The sequence below is a fragment of the Dermacentor albipictus genome, chromosome 10 (assembly GCF_038994185.2).
Source record: "Dermacentor albipictus isolate Rhodes 1998 colony chromosome 10, USDA_Dalb.pri_finalv2, whole genome shotgun sequence".
Taxonomy (NCBI): Eukaryota; Metazoa; Arthropoda; class Arachnida; order Ixodida; family Ixodidae; genus Dermacentor; species Dermacentor albipictus.
The window spans coordinates 95307415-95331011 of NC_091830.1; the positions used below are offsets into that span (position 1 = coordinate 95307415).

Sequence of the window (23597 nt, forward strand, 5' to 3'; positions counted from 1 at the left end):
GGATTTTCTGCATTCCATCTCTTGTACGGCCACGAACGAACCTTGCCCCTTGATACGGCACTTCTACCTGCTGCGACCTTAACAAGCGAGTATGCATGAGACGCCATCGCACTGGCCGACCATGCACGCCAGCTTGCCCGTACTCGACTGACGGCCTCGCACACCACTCGCCAGTGCATGTACTACGCCCGCCACCGTGACGCACTGTTTTCGCCTGGTGCGCTCCTGCTTCTGTGGTCATCCGCTCGTCATGTTGGACTTTCAGAGAAGTTCTTTTCCGTATACACGGGACCCTACCACATGCTGTGCCAGGTTACGCCAATGACCTATAATATTTCTCCCGTCACTCCTACCTCACCCTCTACTATGGCATCCGGGATGTCGTGTACGTCAGCAGGCTCAAGGTTGAACTGCTTCCGAGTCCGGCCTTTAGTTGATTCGGGACGGCACTGTAACCACCGGGGACAGTACTACGGGCCATTATTTACGGTGTTGAAGAGGCCAATTGTGTGAAGACGACAACGTTTGCAGGCTAGCACGGGCTGTTGCCTTTTGGCGAAGAGCAGCGCAGTCATTTCTACATATACTGGTATACGGTTGCTCCGCTGCGCCTGGCCACGTAACACTATTAAGGAAAATATCGGCTTTTCATGCCTACTACAAGATAAGATTTTAAAATATGTTTTCATCTCGGGAGTTTATGCAGAGCAGCTGAAGCTAGTTGGGGAGACTGCAATGTTGAAAGGCGGCAATCCCAATGAGTTATCCTACTGTTATCCTTTTGCTGTTCTTCATGTAAGAAAGCCCTGCTTGAGAAGCTCATTGCAAAGGGAATAGTATCACGTTTTTAGGAAAAGTGCATACAGTTTTAGGAAGCATCACTTTACCGTAAGGGCTGCGCATGAATTAAAAAGAATATAGTTAATCAAGCCCTCAACGATAACAATCTTGTGTTACTAATTTTCCTTGAAATCAGAAAAAAAAGCATTCGATTCAAGACAACATGACATCCTTCGCGCAAACCGAGAGATATCGGAGATTTCCAATATTGTTCTTTCGCAGTTGTGTTATAAACGGAACACGTTAGCTCAAAATTCGTGACAAGATATCCAGACTCCTATTAGTCACAACTGGCATCCCACGGGGATCAGTTTTGGGTCCCATAATTTTTTCTCTCTTTATAAATTATTAACCCATGTGTTATCCAGCGTGAGGAAGATCTGTGTGCAGACGATTCTGCAGTGGTTAAAAAAACCACTCAATCAGCGCCAAAGTGCACAGCAAATACTTAGCTACAATATACTTTAGAATAATTCAATGCAAATAACCCAGCAATAGACACCGTAGAAAGTAATCTTTTTTTCGATCAAATATGCACTTTGAATATAAAAGGGACCAGCAGGAAAATGTCGAGACACACAACTACTTCAGCATAACTCTTAACTTCTTTGCTGCAATGGCAGCCTCATATTGCTGAGCTCAGTAAAGAATTTGCACTTGCTTTCAATTCTTGTACGGTAACTAAGAGACTACAACATTTTCGAAGACAATTACTTGGTGCATTATACTTCAGTGTGTCTCACTGTCATCTGATATACTGCAATCATGAGGATTTACATACCAATCAACAGGCGCCGTAAGTTAGCATTTGTTGGAGCTAGAATGCGGAACAAAAAGTAGTAGAGGTGGCAGGACTCAACCTTAGTGAACACAAGGGTCCACTCAAGTGCAGGTGGGTCTAGATAATGTCGTTATCAAGTGACTTCCCTTGACTGCACCATACGAGCAACTGTATAAGTGGCCTGAAGAGCAAAGACGCCGCACTATAAAGAATGAGTTTTAGACGGTAGTCTTTCTTGCAGTGATAAAACGTTGAAGGCGGCGTGCTCACGATAAGGAAATGGTCTTGCAAGTTCCGTGCTTAGAGAATCTCTGAAGCCTTTGTACTGCGCAATGGAAAGACGCCTGGACTAATGTCTTCAGGGGCTGTCTTTCCAAGCAGTAGATGTGAACCTTCTTGTGCCCTTGATGACTGTCGCATTTCCAGCTGCGACGCATTCGCTCCCTCCAGGAGCTTATCCCTGAGCAGCAATGCGGAACAGTAGAGCTTTAATCTACTTGAATGGCCCATCGCATTGCGTAAATAATTTTTGGGGGTTTCAAGAAAGTTGCCATATGATACGTTGAACCACTCGAGCCTATTTATTTAGACTGATCATACACGGCTACTTTAGGTGTCCATCTATTCCAATACTAATGGCGTATTTATGTTGTAAGCGATTACGGACATAATCCCATTTGCATTACGTATACACCTGCCACTTGTTCCAATGGTCGCAAAAATTCAACCAAGAAAAGTTTTAGTGTAGTCTTTAGGTAGAAGGAGCAACGGTGCGCAGTCAGTCTATCCTGCAAGTCTATAGTTAGCATAAAAAGTTAATAGGATGCACTGTGAGTAAAATTTAAGTTCCACTCTATTCTAGATGCCTTCAGCTGACACCGTAAAGAACAGATCTGCAAACTGGACGTGACATGGGATTACGTGCTGCTCCTGTTTGTGGAGGTAGCCAGCTGCAGCCGTGCCTACGACGTGGAGAAAATGACTCGCTTGGGGAGAGTCGGAGCAAACCAGCTCGAGCTGCTGGGTCGAAAGCTCGAAGGTTACCGCGGCATCCCGCACGTGCAGCCACCCGTGGGCCGACTTCGATTTCTTCCACCAAAGCCCGTGAACCCTTGGGACGGAACGCTGGGCGCAACGAGCAGGCGCAATGCCTGCCCGCAGGTAACCTTTAACTTTCTTTCACTTCATTTCATGTCATTTCAGCATTCTTTTTCACGACAGAAAAAGAATGCTAGGGCAAGAACAAAAAAGGTGCAAAACAGCAATTTGACTAGGTCCTTGCCCCTTTTCTTGGCGACAGGCACAGATTCATACATACACTCAGAGTACACATAATATACGTATACACACGCACACCAGAAAGCTTCCTGCTATAGGTTGTCAATGAGAGAGAGAGAAAAAAAAGAAGTTCGCACAAGTACACCAATAAAAAATCATAAATGCATATATAGCATTTTATTGAAACATTGTTCTGCGAACATTCTTACAACATTCACATTTTTGAAACTTGCCATTGTAACTCATGCAGCCACTCACGCAAAGGTACAATTTAGTACAGTAACATGCTTTCGTACAACGCACCTTAATCAAGATATGTAAGTAAAATACCGTCAAATGAAGCATTTCAATCAAATCGCACAACCGCTTAATAATATAATAATAATATTTGGGGTTTTACGTGCCAAAACCACTTTCTGATTATGAGGCACGCCGTAGTGGAGGACTCCGGAAATTTTGACCACCTGGGGTTCTTTAACGTGCACCTAAATCTAAGCACACGGGTGTTTTCGCATTTCGCCCCCATCGAAATGCGGCCGCCGTGGCCGGGATTCGATCCCGCGACCTCGTGCTCAGCAGCCCAACACCATAGCCACTGAGCAACCACGGCGGGTCACAACCGCTTATGTCACCGGTGCCCCGCACATGCGCCGTATTCTGAAAGTTGTGCTGTCAAAGCACGGTGAGAAATATTATTTAGGGTTATATCAATATTCTGTAAGGAGGTTAGTAACTTCGGTACGTAATATTATAATCTAGTGAATCTGTAATTCCTTCTTGAAAATGGCAGTAGCCAAGCATACTTTTGCCTCATATTGTACGGTACATGTGTGAGAAAAGTTAATTTCCATAAATCTTAGGAAAAACATGTTGTAGAGAAGACTGTTTTTGCACTTTAAAACAAGCTTTGTTTCGTACGAATGTTGTACGGGTATCACATTGAGGGAGCAAAATATTGCCGCTTTATTAGCATTGTAAGATGCATTCGTAATTTTACGAAAGGGTTCTTTCTCCAGGACTAGTAGTTTATGAAGATTCGTCTGGGACGTGGTTACCAATATGAGGTTGCAATAATTTATATGAGGAGCAAAAAGGCTGTTGTAGTTTAAAAGTTTAATTTCAGAGGGCAAAACATGCCTGAATTTACAAACCATGCTATAAACCCTGGCCAGAGACGTTAAAACTCGAGTAACGTGATCACCCCACAATAAATGCTCATTAAAAACGACTCCTAATGTCTTCACTGTGCTAACAAGCTCTACCCTCTCTGCGCGAAGCTATAACATTATGTTCCTATAAAGTTTTTTCTGTGATGGAGGAAACAGAATTGCTTTTGTTTTCGTAGTATTTATTTCCAAGGAGTTAATTTTGCTCCATTTAAGTAAACTATTAATAACTTCTCATCTCCACAATAACCAAACGAAAACCCGCACGAAAAGAAATAACAGCTTAGACAAGTTTAAGTTTGGCGATTGAGCGTACATTCCTACGAAAAGCGAAAACAATATGTCAATGTGTATACATTCGCACAGGGACATTCACACCTGAGCTTATATTCATGGAATGACGAGATGCGGATGGCTACACCCTCTTGATTTCCACATCACCTGTGAGGGTGTCCGAAACATACGATGGGAAACAAAATAAATTTTTATCCACCAATGATAGCCACATTCCGGGCAGACAAATGAAGAAAAAATGTTGCCTGAGGGAAAAGAAAATTGATTCTATCTTATAATGCTTTTTCAAGGCTTCTAGCTTTGAAATGGATTCCTGACAAACAGGGATCTTGAAAGAGGCATTGTGTTGGGCTGCGTGCTCTTCATATTGCGTTTAACGTTTTTTTTAGCTCTGCCCTACTATGACAATCAGTGAAGATTCTGAGTTATCTGTGCAATAGACTTGCAAATGAAATCGAGGTTTCTATATGTTATGAGGTGCACATATCGCGAAAAATTCCTCGGGCCTTGTTTTCTTCGTGTGGTGGGCCGTTTTATTGCTGTGTAAAACAGCATATTCCCACTGTGTTATTTCGTGTACATTCCTTACTTTTCTCATTCCTTTCTTGAAAATAAGCACGCCGAAGTTACCTGGTACGGCCCTTTTTTTTCAGCAGCGGGGTTTTTGCTGTTAGATTTTTTGTGATAGAAAGGGGACCACTCGTCGGGGAAAAAAACTAGACATCTATATAATGAGCCAGCTATTACCATGGCCGGAAAGAGCTCTTGCCTGGCCGTATGTACACGCGGGCTTCTTATCTTTTCTGAAGAGGCTCTCAGATACCGATACCCGAACATGTTATCTTGACGACAAAGTTGACTCTTGAAGTAGCTGCCACAGCAGGGCTCCCTCGGCGGCATTCTGGTCGTTTGGCGACAATTTGTCGTTCCTGCTGCAAAGAAGGTGAGTGCGCAATTGATCCAGGAGCTATTGCGCTTTTTACAGCGAATTTTTCACCCGCAGTACGCTTAGCCAGTTTCGCCCTGACTGTAATCATTTCTTCAGACACAGATATAGGCAATGCTACGAGGCCCACGAGAACAAAATGCGGGGTTTAAATATATTGTTTGTGAGCTTGAGGAGGAACTGCGCTAAAGAACTGCGCTTAGGTAAAAATGTAGCTAGGCGTAATTGAAAAAGAAAGTTGCCAAATCAGAGAGAATCTCAGGAGGACTATTCCGTAGACCTAAAATTTTAGGGTGTACTAAACTCAGCTTTCATGTAGAGGTTTCCCTGAGACTATGCAGGAACGGTATCGGTTCAATATAGAGCGTAGTTTTCAGAATGATAGCTTCACTCGCTCAAAAGCGTAGTTCGTAATAAATGCTTATTGAATGACGTTGTTAACTTCCTCAAACTGCACAATGGGCTATGCGCGACGCCGTAGCGGTGGGTTTCGCATTATTTAAGCTATACAAGTTCTTTTACCACGCACCCACAACACGGCTAACGAGTGTTTCTGCATTCTGGCCCGGATTGTCGATGCCAGAACTGGGAATCGAACAACCAACCTTGCGGTTAAGACGACAATGCCACAGTACATGAGCCACCATGGCGAATTGCAATAGATAGTGAAACTGAATCGAATCGAAATAAACTGTGCTTTCGTTTGGGAAACCAAACACACGATCCTATTATAAAGCACTCCGTAGGTTGGTATTGGGGTTAATTTTGACCATCTGAGGTTTCTTTAGGGTGCCTATAAATCAACATTCAAAAGTGTTTTTGCATTTTCCCCTGATGCAAATGCGGCCGCCACAACAAGGATATAATAAATAAAACTGAGTTTTGCGGGCTACGTATGGACAGTATGCTCAGGAAAATCAAGAAAAAGGCTTTGACGGAAGTACACGTGAAATGTTACAATTCAGTGCACTCTTTAGTATTTCGGCGCGGTAACATGCCGATAATGGGCGTTACGACAAGTGTTGCTACTCACACGGAGAAGGATCGTAAGTCGAACAGTCGACTCTTCGTTAGCCTTGACAGTAGTAAGGATGAATGCATTGCTACGCCTACAAAAATTACAAGTTTAGAAATGGCGCTCAAAAGAAGGCGTTCTTTATTTTGCCGTTGAAGCAAAAATATGGTGAGTATTCTAATCACAAGCCTTTTTTCGTCACTTTAAATTCAGGAGATCTGTTGCTCCTTTTCTGTGAAGCTTTTATGGTTGGAGCTACTAATAACCCAAAAATATGCCTATCACGAGATATTCTAATTTATGTATCAAATTAGTTTCAATATCGTAGTTCTTCTCTCGTGTTATTGGACCGTGAAATTCACTGGCCGATATCACTACATTTCTCAAGCACCGCTACAAATTTTGTCATATGCTCACCAAGCCCTCATCACAATAAGATGCCTTCACCACAGGGAAATAGTTTTTTCTGAGTATTATTATTTTTAATTAGTTTGTTTACACTCTTACTTCCTTACCCGTGCATACGCGAACTCTAGTTAGACTAATCGTTTGTCTCCCCAGAGTTGCAATTGTATGTTAAGAAGAAGCTTTAGCTCGGGCCCAACTCCTACGCGGCCTATTCAAATACATGTAAAACGCAAAAACGTTTTTTCTGAGATAACTCCTGGACTGATTTTAATGAAATTTGTTGCATTTGAGAGAGAAAGGTAAATTTTAGTGACTGCTGCAAGCCGAATTTCGATTTAGGGCCTAAATTTTGTTAAAAGAATTTTCAAAATCTCGGAAGTTTGAAAAAAAAGGGAGCATGATGTTTAAAAATTTATATCTCTGCATCAAGAACAGACATCGCGGTTCTGTGAACGGCATCCATTAGATCATTGAAAGCAGACGAATTGGTTGTGTCATTTTACATGATAGGTGAATTTGTTACGTTGTTTACAAGGGTTCTGCAAAAGCTGTATTTCCATGTTATTAAATTTTTTGAGGTTCATGTGTAACATGTAAATTTTGTCCGCTTTGGATGTACTATTAGATTCATTTTACAGACTTGTACTGTCATTTCTCGTTGATGAGTTACAGAGTTATAAACTTGATAGTTTCGTTTTCTGAAAATCTGATTCACGAGATTTGAATCTGAATCTGAATCTGATTTTCACCAATTTTTGCTGAAAAGTTCACAACCTAAATCAAAAATTTCAAAACAACAATAACTAGATTTTAAGTTCTTCTTTTAAATGCAACAAACCTCGTCAAATTTGGTACAGTGGTTGCCGAGAAAAGCGAATTCTCTTTTTACATGTATTAAGATAGGAACACCTGTGCTAAAGCTTCCTCTGAAGAGGAAGATTTAGCACGGGTGAAATGATAATAAAATACATCAACAGAAATGATAATACGATTCTGTAAAATGAATCTAATAGTACATCCAAGCGGACAAAATTGATATGTTACACATGAATCTCAAAACATGTAATAACTGAAAATACAGCTTTTGCATAACCGTTGTAAACAACGTAACAAATTCACGTAAGATGTAAAAAAAAACATAACGAATTTGTCCGCTTTCAACGATCTAATGGATGCCGTTCACAGAACCACGATGTCTGTTCTTGAGGCAGAGCTATACATTTTTAAACCTCGTGCTTCCATTTTTTTTCAAACTACCGAATTTTTGAAGATTGTTTTAAGAAATTCAGGCCCTAAATCAAAATTCCGCCAACCGCAGTCACTAGAATTTAACTTTCTCTCTTAAATGCAACAAATTTCACTAAAATCGGTCCAGGAGTTATCTAAGAAAAACGTTTCTGCGTTTTACATGTATTTGAATAGGCCGCGTCGGAGTTGGGTCCGAGCTTGGCCCGAGCTAAAGCTACCACTTAAGATCCTTGCTTTGTGTTAGCAGTGGGCGAATACGAACTTTTCCTCATGCAAATACAATACGAATAGGAAATGTCGAATCTAGTAGCGAATAATTAAACGCGGACTATATACGCTAGTTCTACAAAGACAGCGATTGAGGCTCTGAAATTTTACTGCAAAGGTGTTAAAGGGATGTAGGCTAAAAGTAAGTCGACATGGACTGTTTCAATATCATTCTAGAAACCTTGCAACGCTTGTTTCGTGACAAGGAAAAGTTAGTTTACGAGAAAATTGCACCTGAAGAGTCCGAGTACTTTTTTCGAAATACAAATGTCCGGCCACCAAACCCGTGGAGTGGTGACGTTGCGTAAGCCATCAACGCCCTTTGCTGCCGTCGGTGAGTAAAACGGCGCCCGACAGAAGGCGGTACCGAGCTAAGACAGATGAAATCAGAGCGGCGGATGCTCCGCTGCAGCTGCGTTTTGGCCAAGTGACGTAGACCGTTCGGGCATCCCGTGACATCACGTGGACGTTGGATTCTCTGCTTCTGCAGGTTGTGCGAAATTCGTGAGCCAGCCAAACCAGCGCAGCACTAAGCGATAACTGCAGAAACGCGAAAGCGTGGGCGGCGCGGAGTCGAGAGAAAGCGAAACCGTTCGAACGCATGCGTCGTTGTCAAGCGCAATTTATATGAGTTCTTTTGTCTAATTATGAAATAGAACGGGATAAGTAGCACCCTATTTCGTCTTATAATATAATACGAGCATGGTTTGTGCAACGAGTGGTTGAGTACTAGTGACAGAATTCAACTGTGGAGCGCTTTCGTCATCGGGCCAGTACCTGAATTTCCCTGGATAGTCTGTAATCATGTAATGCATTTACTTCAATTTTTCGATTATTAAGGCTCTGTTCGCGATAATATTGACGCGTCAGAGATTCTCAAGCACTAATATGTCCCTTTAGCTTGGCTTAATATTTGCCTTAGGGTCCCTTTTGGGCTACGTTTACCACTATCATGTGCGCGTGTAGAAAAAAAAAATCCGGAAGGTAGTGCAATGCCGGGCCGACCCGCAGCGAAGGAGACGCAGGCGTTAAGCACTTTTCATACGTTGGCTGTTTCTCTTCCATTATCGTCGTGGGTGCCACTGGTACTGTATAAATCTCTATAGAACTCCTCAGCCACTTGAACTATCTCATCCATATTAGTTATGATATTGCCGGCTTTGTCTCTTAACGCATACATCTGATTCTTGCCAATTCCTAGTTTCTTCTTCACTGTTTTTTGGCTTCCTCCGTTCCTGAGAGCATGTTCAATTGTATCCATATTATACTTCCTGATGTCAGCTGTCTTACGCTTGTTGATTAACTTCGAAAGTTCTGCCAGTTCAATTCTAGCTGAAGGGTTAGAGGCTTTCATACATTGGCGTTTCTTGATCAGATCTTTCGTCTCCTGTGATAGTTTACTGGTATCCTGCCTAATGGAATTGCCACCGACTTCCATTGCACACTCCTTAATGATGCCCACAAGATCGTCGTTCACTGCCTCAACACTAACTTCCTCTTCCTGAGTTAAAGCCGAGTACCTGTTCTGTAGCTTGATCTGGAATTCCTCTATTTTCCCTCTTACCGCTAACTCATTGATCGGCTTCTTATGTACCAGTTTCTTCCGTTCCCTTCTTAGGTCTAGGCTAATTCGAGTTCTTACCATCCTGTGGTCACTGCAGCGCACCTTGCCGAGCACGTCCACATCTTGTATGATGCCAGGGTTAGCGCAGAGTATGAAGTCCAAGTACGACTTCATACTCAGACTTGCGCGTGGAGTTAGCACCACCAAGCTCTTAGAACTAGGCCTACACAATACGCTCGAAGAACTCGTGGAGGCACAACAAGTGTCCCAACTTGAACGCCTATCCAAGACTCGCCCGTGCAGAGACGTACTTGAAAATCTCGGCATCACATACCACTCGCAACACGGCGTCAAAGTAGACATTCCAAGACTCATACGCGAGAAACTATACGTACCCCCATTGCCTCGCAGCATGCACCCCCAACACCACACGGGGAGGCGTAAGGCCAGGGCAAAACACATGAACAAAAGTTGCTCTAACGACAAGGAGGCGGTCTTCACCAACGCAGCCCGCTATCGAGACAGGAAGAGTTTCGTGGCGGCAGTTACTAGCCACCGAGGACAGCACCTCACGAGCGTCACCGTGAACACGGCACATGTCGAAGCGGCAGAGGAAGCGGCCATAGCACTGGCCCTCGCACAAACCAAAGCTACATACGTGATCTGTGACTCGCAAACGGCAATTCGCAATTTTGCAAATGGGCGCATCTCGCAAGAGGCGTATCAGATACTCCAGCGACATCCTATACACCAGGGAGAGGTTGACGTTGATAACCGAAGGCATTTGCTATGGATCCCGGCACACACTGGAATGAGCACCCCCAACGAAGCGGCTCACGGCGTTGCTCGAGGCCTGACTCACCGAGCAGCATCGGAGGAAGAGCCCGCGCGGGATACTGCAAACGTCTGGGCATGGGAGGATCGTATGACCAATTTTCACGACATCACGGAACACTACCAATTACAAAGACGCATATACCCATTCCCTCACGCTAGGTTAGACAGGACGCAAGCAGTACACTTCAGACAATTACAAACTCTTACAGAAACCCCAGACTCATGCATGCCATGTATCCAGACATGTACACTACAAACAAATGCACATCGTGTGGAGAGGTTGCCACACTAAATCACATGTTATGTGACTGTCGGGACCTAACAAACAAGTCGGGCAGTGCCGACCCCTCCATCTCTTTCACCGCCAGCCTCCGGTCACGCTGGATGACCGCACTGCTCAGCTCTGACCTGACAGCACAACCCTGGGCCGTCCAGCGAGCCGAGGAAGCCGCTTCGAGACAAGGTCTCGGAACCGTGTCCGCGGCGGGTGCCCAGACCCACTAAAAAGACGCCGTACTCAAATCTTGTTAATTTGAAATTAAAGTTTACGCTCTCTCTTCGGCGCGAAGTTTTCGGGCAAAGCCGCAGTTTTAGAATCTTCGACTTATTTGGCTTCTCGGTGACCCCTTGACGCCTGCTTACGCTCTTCTATAGCTCGCTGTATTTCATTGGTCCGCCACTTCCCAAACAAAAATTTTTGATGTGTTTTTTAGAAAGTCTTTTGAATTTTTCTTTACAACTCTATTGTGTTTGTTTTGATTGCCTATAGAATTTTCCTGTAGAGTTCCAAAAGTTACTTGGCCACCGCATTCTTATAGCAATTCTAAAGAGACATTTCTATGGAACATTTCTATCGAGTTGCTTTAGAGATGCTAAAGACAAATTTCTACAGAATATTTCTGTCGAGTTGCTTTAGAGTTGTTAAAAACATATTTCAATAGAATATTTCTATGGAGTTGCTTTAGATATGCTAAAAACAAATTTCTATTGAATGTTTCTATGCAGTTGCTTTCGAGCCCCTACAAGCAAATGCCTATAGAAGCTAGGCCGATTTGTGTAGAGCGCTTGCAATTAACCAAACTTCTACTGCAGGCAATAAGCACTACAGTAAATGCAGTGGCAAAACATTGGCGCTACAACCACAAAATATTCAGTTTGAAATGTTTATTGCACTTCAGACTAGATACATCCTTCATATATGTTACATACACGCTTCAGACTAGAACTTGCAAGACACAAACTTCTCGGGTCCAGCTGGTGGTGCAAACACACGAAACATGAGGTAAAAAAATCCGTGGCAGACTTGATTACAGTTGACACCTGGCAATAACAGGCTTGATTAGGACAAGAAACCTTACCATTTAAACAGCAAAAGGAGTGCCTGTTCCAGCAGTGCACATTAAATGGTTGGACACTAAAGCCTGACAATAGACTGGTATGAATGTGCACTGCAATGTTGTGTCATTCTGACGAAACGCAAAGGATTTTAGCCTGTTTAAGTGCAAAAATAACACTGGCAGTCCCTGCAAAAGTGTGGCAAATAGTGGACTTCATAGTTAAGTACACCAAATGCCGAAACCACACAGCATTCTAGTCTATGTTTATGTGTAAAATTTACACTGGCATTCCCTGCAAAAATGCGGCGAACAGTGGTTTTCATAGAGAAGTACACCATATATTAGAGACAGTTTAAAAGCTTGAATTTCGTTGGAGCCTGAAAAATACCAATGAAATGAATTTTTAGAAGGCGTAATGAACATTCGGCTATGATGTATTAGCATGCACGAACATGCCGCAAATATCTATACAGTTGTAGCACTATGCTTAGTTTAATTTCAGTATTTCAGAAATAATTATAACTGAAAGTGGCAGACCGCCCCACCTCCCTCAATACTGTGCCAAACAGCGGCAGTTCGTTTGAGAATCACCTTTGAGAATATTTTTATATTCCCAAGATTCTGTGACATCAGTTCTGGGACAATGTGTTTGGCACTAGAATATCATTGCTAATGACAAAAAGTATCTCCAAACGACAACAGGATAGTCACACATTTATCTCATCTTGCAATGAGAACACATGCCCATTTATAACAGAAGCAAGCAGGAACACCCATGAGTTAAGAGTCCTATAGAGACATCACACTATTCATAGCAAACAAGTCTTTTTTGAATAGAAGGGAATTACCTACTGGTTTCTATTGTTGAGCGGTAGACAAAATTATTACTCCATCCGCTGTTAGCTATAGTTGGTATGTACTATGCTTAATATGTCAATAATAAATTTCTTACATGGAGCTTGAGATTCAGCAATCATGATGATGCATGTAAGTATCCATTGTACGGGGACCAATAATCTTTTAAGTTGTTTTGGCAAATTAGGTTGGATAACTGCCAATTTGTGGTACTTGGAACACAGTCGCACTGTCACTGTCAGATACAATGGGCACAGTATATTCGTGCTTTTTGAGTTATTGAAACGATTAGTTTCTAATCTAGTACGGGTATGTAAACTGATATGTATCCTAAATGCAATGATAAGACTTCCTAAATGTAATTGAAAAGTTAATTCAGTTTTAATTAAAATGGTCCTTCTTGCAACATAGCATGTGAAAAACAGAAAAAACAATTATACTGATTATGTAAGTTGGAAAATTGATTGCATAACCGCTCTGTAGGCAAATCAGAAAATTTCGCAAAAAATAAGGTGCTTGAAAGTAGTAGCAACAAACAAATTTGTTACTGCGTAGGTTGCGGACAATTCAGGAAACCGATTGTGACCCAGTCTTTTTATGTGGTATTTCTCAGCGATATTGCGGGTCATTTGGTTGCCGCAGGTGAACAAAACAGATGAACAGTCTAAATCTGGCACGCAGCCCCAGTCCCATCGGTGTGTGGTCAAGTGGGATGAACATACTGGTCCGGTAAGTGAATTATGGCGCTCTCTTAGGCACGTGTTGAGGCACCGGCCAATCTGCTGCATGTACATTTGACCAAATATACACATGATCACATGAATTGACTACATTACCGCTGACAGACACAAGACAAGTTAGTGGTATCTTTAAGCAAGCCTTTCTTGTCAGGGAGCCTATATATCCTGCGAAAACGAGTGTGCAGCATATGCACAGCAGTGTGCAAGGGGATTGAGAAAGGCAAGCAGACAAGCGAGGCTTGCTCGGTGAAAGATACCATCAAATTTGTCGTGTGTGTCACAGGCAGTGTACTGTATCCCGTTCATATGTGGTCAAGCGTACATAGGGCAAACTGGCCGGTATCTTATGTGCATAAGAGATCACCATATTTCGTTCAAAAGACCAGTATAGTCGTCCACCTTGGCCGTACATTTCCACAACGGGGCTTCATGTTGAATAACAATCGTTCATCGGTTTTCATCTGCCGCAAAAACTGACAAGTGAAATCGATGAAGCATACCACATATATAGCAAGACATGTGGGCGAGCCCCCATTTCTAAAGCAACAAAAAAATAAAGGCATCCTGTGTAGGTCACAAGGGTTCCATATCAGTCTGTGCCTAGGTACTACTGAAGTAAATACAGTATAGAAAATACTGACCTTCATATGAATTTTCAAGCAATTAAAGTGCATCAAATGTGTATTTGCCAGTGGCTGTTACTATGGAAACTGAGAAGTAACTGTAAAGATATCAATGATAAACAATGGTGTGCACACTACGTGCTTGGACCTGTGACATATTTAGCCCACTACACTTCGAATTCCTACATGCACAGAAAACTGCAAGAGATTGTAGCACAAACAGAAAAAAACTCAAATAAGGGGTACAGCATAGGAAATAGTTTTCGAAGAATAAAACCACAATAAGAAGTGATAAATATACTACGTACAAAGCAAAAATAATATTTACCTAGCAGGTAAGCAACTTATGCAAAAAGAAACACTAAACATCAGGAAAGGTTAGGTATAGTTTTATACAGAACACAATAATGTGGGCATAATGGCTATGCGTACAAATAGGCAGCAAGTTCAATAAGGTTGCATAAATATCTAGTCTCTTTAGTAAGCTGCGTTAAGTAATGTGTTGATTAACTTCACCACGAATGATACCAAGTCCACTTTTTGGAACACGTACATTTCATACACACCTGACATGACCATCCAGATCACATGCCATGCTGCTGCAGACATATATCCACGGGGTCTGCATTTCTAGGGACTCCTCGATCTTGTGGTTTATGTTGCGGGTCACGGCCTCACCACTACAAAATTAGTTCTATGTTAGCTAGTAGCAGTGACACAATAAAAACAATAAAATAAAAACATTCAATCAGCACCTAAAAGAGTCATGAAAACAATGTGTGCACTAATGTGGAAAGAGAGTAAATGGTTGAAATCGTCGAACTTCATGATAATAGGGATCTGTACATCAAATAAAATTTTGGACACGCAGCATTAACAGATTACAATCCAATCTTATTCTTTTTCCATTACTTAGTATAACAAACTTTCCCCTGCCATGTTTAGTTAAGTCAGTTATGTCAACACATCGTGAAAATAAAGCTGTACTAGAAGCAAGCTGTGATTGGCTTACATTTTTTTTCCCTAGAACTGTTCGTTAGCCAAAAAACTCGTAAGCAGAGATTGTGCACAACGCCAAAGCATTTATGAGCGAGGAAACTTCATTGAAGAAAGAATCGGTCAAGAGGTACACGGCTCGTTACTGTGCAACTTTAGCAGACAAGAGGGAGCTCACGCACAGCTGCATAAGCTGAACACGATTTCCAAAACCTTTCTGAGCGGAAGGAAACGTCTATCAGCATTATCAATTCCGCACTGTGGCAATAGAGTTGAGTACACAATTCTTACAACCAGCATGCAGCAAGTATCAGCACATATTTCACTGTTGTCGTGGGTGTTCCACTTGCTACGTTCGCACGGCACTCTGTGCACACACGGGAAGCACACACCACACGCATGAACGCACGGGCAGCTGGCGAGCACGACTGCTTACCGTTTCAACAGTACGGCGTGGTCGAAAGGCGCCCTGCAAATTTCCAGTGCTGCGTCCGCAATGTTGCTTGCAGTGTACAAGCCGTTGCATAGTGGACGAGCTGAGGCACGCTAATAATACGCATTACTTCTTTGCGACGTCCACCAAACATTCCAGGACAACCAGCGGAGACAAAGGGAACGCACTCCACGGCATGAAAATCGTTGGTTTACATTTAGCTGGCGCGTTACGCGTACGGCGTGTTTACAGCGAGACGCAATCCATCTTCTGGCGCTTTCCTGCTCGCGAACTACGTCTCATTTCATTACAGCAAACCTAATAGACAAGAACGGCACCGAGAGCGGCGCTGCTGCGCCGGCGTTGAGAGCGCCGCATGCGGAGCAAAATTCTATTAGCGGTGGTACCCCTCTCCCATCTCTCGTTCGCGCCGCCTTGATTGCCTCCTGCACTGCGCGTGTTTGGGCACGTTTCGCGCCGCGCGCGGTGTGTGCGCGTGGACATTTCCTTCGAAGGGCGGTGTACAGTCTCTCTCACATTTAGGGGAAAACTCGAAGCGCAGCAGCTCGCGCAGATGCTCGAGGGGCGGGCTCTTGAACGGCGTCGTCTGCTACGGCGGCGTACGCTGGCCGCATTGTCGAGAAACGTTCTACTGTCAGGTGCAGGGCGCTGATCACATCGTTACTGCGTGAAAGGAGCCGGTATTCTTTGCTAAGCGTTGCGCGACGCCCACTGATACGCCTCGAATGTAAGTTCATCGCTGCATGGCAGTCATAGACGACGTACTGATTCCATACATTCTTGACGGCCCGTTTCTGGAAGGCGACTATATATTCTAACGCGATAGGACGCCGATCCACACTGCTCGTGCTGTGCAAGAACTGCTAGAAGAGCGCGCAGTCACTCTCTTGGAGCGGCCGCCTCAATCCCCGGGCGCCAACATCATTTAAAATGTCTGGGGCTCGTTGAAAGTATCGCTGGCGCAACATCCCCTCTATCAGTCGCCCGAGGATAGGCTTCGATCCACCATCGTCAGTGACTGAGACGTGCAGCGAATGAACACATCCCTGATCAAGTCATTCTACACTTCACTGCCTTCCAGGATGAGCGCTGTCATCGCTGCCGCTGGGGACATGACGAGATACTAACTGAAGTTCCGAGCGTGACGTGTCCAATTCCCCACCGGCGGGCAGGGTCTGTCTGGTGTAGCGAATGATTATCGAGAAAAATCACTTCCAGCTCATTGTCTGAACCTAAAACGTTCATTTAATCGTGTCCGTTTGTTTCACCGTGTTCGAATCCCATTGTTGAGTGCTTTGTTTTCCTTTCGAGTCAAACAAAGACTGAGCACGTTGCGCGCACATCTTGGTGCGTTTTGTCGCTGCTCATTACGGTAGCACACACAGTGAAGAAATATACGTGCACACGCTCAGTACTCCGGCCCTTCGAAAGAACAAATGAACCATGTTGTCAAAAGTAGTTTGTGGAACTCCATTAGCGCCAATGAAGGATCAGAGTGTGGCAACGCACAACGTTTAGTAAAGAATATCAGCTCAGTTCCCGCAGTACCGATGAAATCGGTGCACTGCCCCTGACAGTACCACGCTTCCCGAAAATGCGGCCAGCGCGCGCCGCCGTAGCAGACGACGCAGATCACGACACCGCCCCTCAAGCGTGTGCGCCTGCTCGAGCTGCTGCCGCCGCACGACTCTATTGCTTGCCGCATCGCGATGCAATACATTCCGAGTTTTCCCCTTAGTGTGAAACAAACTGCACACGCTATATTTGCCTTTAAGAAGATCGGTACGCTTGACGATTATTTTTATATGGCTGCAATGCGGCGAAAGGGCAGCGTCTGCTTAACCATGTAAGGGACGCTGAGCAGGTAATTGGAAACGACATCGTATGTGGCGCCGGAAAAATCGTCAGCACATACGATGCGGCACATACATACGGCACCTACGAGCTAAAGTCATTTTTGCAGTTTCTCACATTATGTTTGCTACAAATCCGTGTTGTCTCTGATGGCGACAACGGACTTCTATCGACACTGTGCGGAAATAAACAAGATATATCGCTGCATAGCACAAGTACGACATGCGCACACAACTTTAACTAGTACGTCCCCTACAATATGGAATAGAGGCAGCAATGTAGACAGCTTGGTCATTTTTTAACAGTACTCAAGAGACGGAAGTTGAAAGTATTATTAATCATTCCTGCTTCAGCAATGCCGGCGCGACCAAGACGCGGGTGTGTATCGTCCAGTAACCCGATCGATCGGTGCGATGGTGAAGCGGGAACGAACTCCGGTCATGTTCAATGCATCATGCACATATTCAATTTCTCGGCACGCGTGAACTTTGGCCACTGCTAGCGCATACAACAGACGTGGTTTCCATTCTTAGACAGCGCACACACAAACGAAACACGAGAAAGAAGACAGGACAAGCACTCGTTGAACTTAAAGTTTTTGTATGAATAAAAGGATTATGCACCGAGTAATTATTAATTTCACGTGGGTTAGATATAGAAACCGTCATACACTCAGGAGTGATCAATAAACGATCTCGCTTCGTTTGCCAGATGTTTACTTCGCTCGGCGCACCGCAGTAATCCATGTCTGTCGTCTGCTTCTTTCGTACCATTTTCTTGTGAATCGGTATAATTTCACTGGTGGCATCAACCTTTTCATGTTTACATTGCTGTCGTGACAGTTAACAACACAATAATAATTTCCGGTCATCCGAAGAGGCGCCGTCGCAAACAAGAGACGTTTCGCGCGCAGCGCGAACTGAACGCGGGCGCGACCGCGAAGGGAAGCGGCGACGGAAACCTACACCTTCTCGCGTGCAGCGCGCGCGAGAAAGCCTTCTCGCGTGCAGCGCGCGCTCAGCCTGGCCTCCTCTGGCTCAGCGCGAGCGAAGGGAACCGGCGGAAGCAAACCCCCGGGGGATTGGAAACCGTGCCGCCAGGGGAGAAACGAGCGCTGGCGTCTCGGGCGAAACTTGGCGTGCGCTCGTCTATAACACACGATCAAACAAACGTATCAAAGCAGCCCGCTCTACCGATTGAAGCGGAGCAATGGAGAGTTTTAGGTCAGGGGACGCAAGCGGCTTAAGCACTAAGGGCAACGGTACTGCGCATGCGTAGACTCATACGTCTGTGTCTGCGCATGCGCACTACTGTCGCCCCTAGCTCTTGCGTACGCAAGCCGCTTCCGTCCCCTAAACTAAAACACTCTAATAACAACACGCCGTACCTTCGTATTCTACCGGTCACGTAGAATGCGAAAATACCGGCGCCGCCAGCGCCGTCTGTATAATAGTGCGGCCGTTGTGGCCACCGTGTTTCATAGAATAATAACCACTGCAGCAGGTTTTGTGCCATATCGGGCCGAACTGCATACATATGTTACGAGACAAGAAACATTGAGATGTTCATATTGTGTGCTATAGTTTAGGGCAGAAATAATTACATGCAATATTCTTGCTCTTGAACCGCTTATGCCGCATGCAGTCACCAAAGGGTGCCCCCCAAGATCTGAACAATTTACCCCGAGAGAGCTATCGCTGGGGTGTGATTTTAACGATTTCAGCTTCGGTCAGTTGTCTTAAAGCCCTAAATGACGTTATGCGCAGCTGTTACCTACAGTACCTGCGCCATCACTTCGTTTCTCATTGAAGTAACTTCCTGCGGGTCGTTTAAATGTAGCCCAGGAATTGTCGACACAACCTCGGAAGTACACGTGTGCAGTGTGTGATGTTTCTGTGCGTTTTCTAACTGTGCCCGTCGCGCAGCAACAAATATACGATGATTTTTAATTTTACTCGTGAGGCAAAGGCGACGTTTATGTGTTGCGCACCTTGCTTTCGTGGCGGTGTGCTTACCATGCGCGGATCGCGCTCATGTCGTCCGTGCCTTCTCTGTACATTGCGTGACCCACGAAGATTGCACGAAAAAAAAAAAAAAACTTCACATTTCTGCAGCGTGCATTTGTCGCATTTGAGTGGTGTGTGCCAGAAATGTGCGGCGGCGTTCGATGTGTTCCCACCCCAAGTGATGCAGTCACTGCATGCCAGCAAATAGATATTGACACGTGTACTTATCTTTATCGGGCGACCACGTTTGGCCGCCTAACAAATGTTATCGTGCAGCGCAGGACGCGCCTGCAATAATATCGATGGTTCCCTCCACTGTCTTTCACCGCAACTTGTGTAATCTGAATGCATGTATGCGCGGCGCGAATAGTGCAGAACTTTGTGGAAGGCACGCGGGTCCCATCGGTTAATCTCGAACATTCCACGACTGATCTATAAAAGCCGACGCGCTTGACCCGCTGATCACATTTTCGACGATCGCCGACCGTGTTCGCCGCTATCGTTGTGCTATAAGTGTAGCCTGTTTTGTGGGCACAGGTTCGCCCAATAAAAGTTAGTTTTGTCTTTCACAGTATTGATACTGTGTTGTTAACGTCACCACCACGTGACAATATGACGCGGCTGATAACGCGCAGTTTTGCGTAGTGTTTTCTGGATCTATTTGTGATTTACCTGCATATGCGATAGAAACCCCAATGCGCGCTTCCATATATTACTTTGGTTTTTCTAATTTCGATTAGTGTGATTTTCGCCTTCATGAATAAGTGTATTTTTAACGACGCTGTTGCCTGATAGTAAAAAAACCTCGGAAATGCCTATCGCGAAAAGCAGCGTCTTCCAGTGCCTTCCATTGTGAAACCAGTGCGTTTTTGGCACTGGATCGCACTGGGTACGCTGGCGCTCGCTGACACTGCCTGGGGCACCAGTGAGAACGCTTGATAAGAGCTGGGTCGCACTGGAAGAGACGCTGGTTCCACTGCCATGACGCTAGGGCGCACTTGTTTGTGCCGTACAGGCGCTGGTTCGCACTGGAAACTGCGCTGATTGTGTTTTTGCCGCTCTGGTTCCATTACTCAAGGAGGAGCGCTGCTGAATATTAAATGCTTTATACAGTTCCATCGCTTGATACTAGCCTCTTGTCTTGAATAACGCTATATCTTGGGGTCATAAAACTCTATTTCGTGTCGCAGCATGGAATGAAGGTGTGTGAGCTGACTTGTTTATTCGTGCTCATTTGACACCAAAGATCACTTTCATTTTTTGCATTTTCTTTTTTGACAAGGCGGATAGCTAAATTCTTGAACGAAACCACGCAAACGCAGAGCACGCCACGTTTTTTAGCAGTTCGCACGTAACATATGACTGGAAGGTGCCGTTGTCGCAGTGTTGTTGAGTGGACATGAAATCCAGAAGTCCTTCAGACGCGGTCGAACGGACCCAGAGTTCGAAGCCTACCGCTGACTGATATTATCGCACCGATAACAAAGCTGAGGCGATTTGGTCGCTTCCACTTTCCCTAGTGTACTAAAAAGAGTTCTGAGGCTCAAATACACACATATTAGCTTTCGCCAGCTGCCCGTGCCGAGATTGGTCCCCAGTGAAGTTTAGGCCTAGCGTATCCGCCGAGTCCGTCTGCACGCTATCGGTGCGTCTTGGCTCAGAAATCAAGAAGTCTAACAAGGATCAATCACTCTATATTTCAGATTTCGCGTCGGTGTTTTTAAATAAATCATTATTTTTCATGTCTACAGTGCGAGCAAAAGTAGCGATATGCGCCGATGTGACGCGTCATAAACGCAGGTATATGTGCTATCGCCGAAGGCTCCCAGCGCTACAGCCTGCGCTTCTCTGACGAAGATATACGACTAGACAGACGTGCAGACTGAAAGGCATCACTGAACTTAGAAAACGTAGCATATCCCTCGCGGGAAGAACAAGAAGCGGCTATCGAAATCAGCAGTAACAGCCCGTCCAGCGTCCCGGGTCGGCAGTTCATTTAGGACATTTTTCGAAGTAAAAATACAAATCGCAAGTGAAAATAGATGTTACGGCACTTCAGAGCACACTATTGAATACGGACACCAAATTTTTCTTTGGGGTACAGGCTTAAGCTTTAGTTGCAGGGCGATAGCGCATCTACCATGTCTACATGTGCGAGACGTCTCTCTGTGAAACTAAAACTGCATCTCGATTTTGACATGGCAAATTATCCGTTCAGGCTCGTCTGCTGGCGTGGCGTAGCGGAAATGAGCCGGGCTTGGGATCTGTAGGTGCGACGATGGAATTCCTGGTTGGAGCACTTTTTCAACAGGACTATGATGCATATGTCATTTAACTTCCTCATATTTATAGAGTAGGCCTGAAATGATTCCCATGCGCATTGAGTGCTGAAAAACAGGGGAGGTATTACGCATCGCATTCTGCTGTGGCAAGTGACATACACGCCGAATAAATAGGCGTGTGAACGATGCTATGATGGTGGCAGGTACGTAGGAAGGCAGGGAAAAAGGCACTTGGCTGATGATTGCAAGAGGTGTCCGCATTCTCGGATTGTTTGATACAGACATGCTTGGGGTTTCTAAGACACAGACAGAATGGTTCTTCGTAACATGGGCAGTGCGCTGTCTTCACATCTGTACTACCCTACAGCCTGCTTTTGACAACTGCGGTGTGAGGTGACGATCAGGCATCTTTTCTGTGCCTGCCCACAATACAGTGTGCACCCAAACGCTCTCGGCTGTGTTAGAATCGGCGAACAATTGTCCCTTGTCGTAGCAGAGAATCCGGAGGCACTGCCTAAAACCGTCGTCAGCACAAAAGACGTCAACGCGTTTCTCCGCTTTGTGAGGACGTATCTTTTTGGCATACTAGATGTTCACGTGCTGCGTCGCCATTCGTGCACGAATTTGTTGCTCTTTCACGCGTAAGCGTAACTGGCCAACTGTTCAAACCGATAGTCTCCATCTGAAGCCAAGAAGCAAGAGAACGAGGAAGGTGCCTGGAGGTCAAGAGATTCGTGCACCGGGGAAAGTACAAAACGGCACGCGCCGCGCACGACAATGTAGCGCCACCTATGGGAATGTGTTGGTAACTGTAGGCAGGCGGAGCCGCCCTGGGTTGACCTGCTGTGGCAAAGCGCACTTCTCATTTTCTGGTGCTGCCGCACGCCGCTGGAAGCGTTTTGGAAGGGTGCCGCGGCATTGCCCGGTTGATTTGTGTACCTCCGCCCACGGTGAGTGCGGTTGCGCGTTTCGTGGATCGCTAATCACTGTTGATTGCTCCTCCGGGACGGCATTTCATTCCTGGAAGCCATGTAGCACTCGCCTACTACTGGGTGAGCTGCCCTGAGTGCGCTCTTGTGCACACAGTGCGGCCGATGAAGGCACGCTGAGTTACGTGTGCCGATACGGCTGCCTTGGAGTTGGTTGTCGGGAATTTTTGCACTTGGAGCAAGCTTTTTGTAGTCTTTTCACGCATTATTTACACATTTCACATATTCCAGAAGTCTTTGAGCACCGTCTTCCGCGTCGGATTTATCAAAGCGGTGCACTTGTTTCCATCGACATCTACAGCCACAAATCGTTGTTAGCGTCAAATATTCTGGAAAGACGCATCGCTGATATGAAATATTCCCAAAACCTAGCAAAGCATACATATCTGCGCATATGCATCGTGTTGTTCCACCCTGAGACGACTCAATATGAGCGGCGGAACCACTTAAACAACGACAATAGTAATCCAGGTATTAGAGGCTGTTAATTTATTACTGTGAATTTTCCTTAACGCCATCATACTTAAAGTTTGCGCGTGCCGTAAAGCATTATTAGAGAAAACTGTGCTCGCATATGCGCTCATTTATAGTCCGTGTTGTTCTCTCGCGAAAACGCGGTTGCCATCATTGACACCGTTGGTATAAATGAGTGAGACGGTCATCTATGCTGCTGTATACCGAATGCACCGTCTCTTGTTTCGCGTTTTACGCAGAGGTAAACAGCGAATCTATAGTATTGAGAAATATGTCAGCATAATAACAGGCACAGACCCACCCATCTGCGTGTCGAATGCGACCGGCAGCTTACGGGTACGGT

The 23597-nt window shown here is 44.9% G+C and overlaps 1 protein-coding gene across 2 annotated transcripts in view; it reads left to right on the forward strand.

Moving 5' to 3' along the window:
• The first annotated feature begins 5209 nt into the window (after positions 1–5209).
• The window catches only part of LOC135921458 (acetylcholinesterase-like), a 45691-nt gene continuing 27303 nt past the window's right edge, over positions 5210–23597 (forward strand). The window contains exon 1 of one of the 2 annotated variants that reach the window (XM_065455819.1): positions 5210–5302. The gene's annotated coding sequence lies outside the window, so the exon portion shown is untranslated. Of the gene's footprint in view, positions 5303–22610; positions 22742–23597 lie in introns of those variants that run through there. The other variant, XM_065455818.2, reaches the window with a different exon arrangement.